The sequence below is a fragment of the Microtus oregoni genome, unplaced genomic scaffold (assembly GCF_018167655.1).
Source record: "Microtus oregoni isolate MIOR12 unplaced genomic scaffold, Mior012 000009F_ref0000495, whole genome shotgun sequence".
Classification (NCBI taxonomy): domain Eukaryota; kingdom Metazoa; phylum Chordata; class Mammalia; order Rodentia; family Cricetidae; genus Microtus; species Microtus oregoni.
In genome coordinates, this window is record NW_024543068.1 from 38,391,235 (window position 1) to 38,394,264 (window position 3,030).

The window sequence follows — 3,030 nt, forward strand, 5'->3', positions numbered from 1 at the left end:
CGGAAGATGAACACTGCTGGCTTAGTGGAGTCACAACCTGCGTTTAAAAAGTCAGTTGTATTTCTCTTCTGTTTCTCTCAGGCAATTGTGATTATAAGAATTTTTCATTTATTAGAGAAATTAGTTTCTGTTCACAAGTCGCAAGTATTTTTTTCCAAATTTGACTTTGTGGTAGCTGCTGTCGTGCAGAATTTTGAATATTACTTTATGGAAACATATATTGTGAATTCTGTGCTTTCCGTTTGGCTTTTTTTTGTTTTTTTTTAGATTTATTTTATGTATATATGTTCTTGTCTACATGTACATCTGCTCACCAGAAAGAGGGCATTGGATCTCATGACAGTGATGAGACGGCTGGGAGCCACCATGTGGGTGCTGGGAATTGAACTCAGGACCTCTGGAAGAGCAGCCTGTTCTTTTAACCACTGAGCCATCTCTCCAGCCCTTTTTTGTTTTGTTTTGTTTTTAAGACAGGGTTTCTCTGTGTAGCCCTGGGTGTCCTAGAACTCGCACTGTGGACCAGGCTGACCTTGAACTCACAGAGCTCTACCTGCCCCTGCCTCCCTAGCGCTGGAACCAAAGGCGTGCACCACCACTGGGCTGAATAACAACTCTTAAGTACACAATAGGAGTAGGGATCGAGGTTTTGGAGTTAAGAACAGAATCGTGGCTTTTATATTTCCAGATTCACAGAGTGGTGTCCTACTTACATAGCCCCTCTGTGCTTCATGGCTTCACAGGTAAAATCTAAAAGACAAACTGTACTGAGTTTGAGATGAAAATTGCATGATTTGTTTAAAGCCCACAGGGCAAGCATTCACTAAATGGGAACTATTACTGTGTCGATGGTGGCCATAGACAGTTCTCCAGCTTTTACTCACATCCCACGCTTCCTAGTTCCAAGTAGAAGGAACTGGGTAACAACAAGGACCAGTATGTCTCATACACCTCACGGGCAGCTCTAACTGGCCTTGGAGGTCTAGAGCCACGGTTCCCACACCAGACCAAGGACCTCAGACCAGAGAAAAGAGCAGTGTGGAGCATAGCATAATCTATGGGTCACGTGCTATGAATTTGTCAGAAAGCCATTTAAAGCAAGGATGGGGGAGCATCGAGAGGCCAGAGATGGGGAAGAAATCAACTACAGTGGTGAACATGTTTCTTATGTTTATGAGGAGCCGTACACCCATGTAACCTTGCTAAGGTAAAGGGCACCATGGTCCTACGTTAGTCAGGGATGTTGATGGACTGTGGAGACAGGACCGAGGCTAGCTGTTTAAGATTATTATTCCACATATTATTGCCTCCTTCTCATAGCTCCATCTCCGTCTTTTTCTGTGTGTGTACTGCGGGGTTGAAATCCTCAATAACTCTCAAAATCAACTATTATTTCTGAAAATCAGCAAGACAGTTCAATGCATTTTTGTAGTTTAGGGATTTTTGAAGTTATGAAGATTTGTAACAGTATTTTAAAGAAAGTATAGCTGGGCAGTGGTGATGCATGCCTTTAATCCAAGCACTCAAGAGGCAGAGGCAAAGGTGAGTCTTTGTGAGTTCGAGGCCAGCCTGGTCTACAGTGCAAGTTCCAGGACAGACAAGGCAAAAAAAAAAAAAAGTAGATAAGAAAATTAGATATTATCATTACCAAATCTCACTGAAAATCTGTGGTTTAAAAAGATTGTCCAGGGCCTGAACTCTACTCCATGAAAATCTGAAGATTCCAATGCTTTTTTTTTATAGTTAATAAGTTTCTCACAAAACTACTTTTAATTAGATATGACAATCATCCTAGCTCCAGCTTTTAAAACTTCTATTTTTGAAAGTCTTATTTTGTCATAACTTGTCTAAAGTAGCATAGCTTCTCAAAATTGACGATTTACCAAACTACACCTTGGGAATGTTAGATTAATACATACCGGTGTTACTAGCATATTTATATCTTACAATAGAGTCTTCACCCAGATGGGTAGCTAATGGAGATGGGGGTGGGGAGGGGGGCTGCATCTTGGATAAACTGGAGTATCCAAGTTCTGTGGCCTTTCAAATCACAGCCTACAGATCCTCGATGAACAGAGGACCAGCAAGATCCTGGGTCGTCCTTCTGCATCTTAATTTTTCTGCTCCTCTTTTTGAATTGCCCTTCTTGTGATTATTAGGACTCACATAATTCTTATTGTTGTACTTGGATCTCTTCCTCCCAAGATTGTACGACTTTTTGGAGGTTGGAATACACTTGCTTTTCTCTTTTTTTAAAGACTTATTTTATGTGCATCAGTATTTTGCCTATATGTATGTCTGTGTGAGGGTGTGAGATTCCCCTGAAACTGGAGTTAGCTGGAACAGTTAGGAGCTGCCATGTGGATGCTGAGAAATGAACCCATGTCCTCTGGAAGAGCAGTGCTCTTAGCCTCTGAGCGATCTCTCTAGGCCTGGAAGACTCTTGCCTCTTACGTGAGCTAGTATTTTGTCTTGGTACATGAAAGGAGCTTTAAAAATGTATAATTTAACTATATTTAAAATGGTAATGATTTTAATTGTTTTCTTTTTTCCTGTTATTTTAGCTTTCGTGGCTTATTTTACAATATCTATGAAATATACAAAGTCCCATTTCATGGCAATATATTTTGATTTCTGAATATAGTAATGAGCTTCTTATTTTCAAAAGCCAGGAATTAGTAAGTTAAAAAGCAAGGTAGTAGTCATGGTGTCAAAATAAATAAATAAGTAATAATAATTAAGTAAGCTTTAGCACTAATTGTGTAGAATAACTTTAAGAGAAACACTGAGCTGGGCATAGTGGCATGTGGACATAGTGGTATGTCTTAAGTAAGTATTCGCCACTGGGAGCACTTCTAAGCTTCCATGACTTTGTTCATATACGAGTGTGCATGCATACATATTATTAATTTTTTAAAATTTCTTTTGTTTTTGTTTTATCAAGACTGGGTTTCTCTGTGTAGCCCTGGCTGTGTTGGAGCTTGCTCTGTAGACCATGCTGGCCTCGAACTCAGAGATTGCCTCCCTTATTAA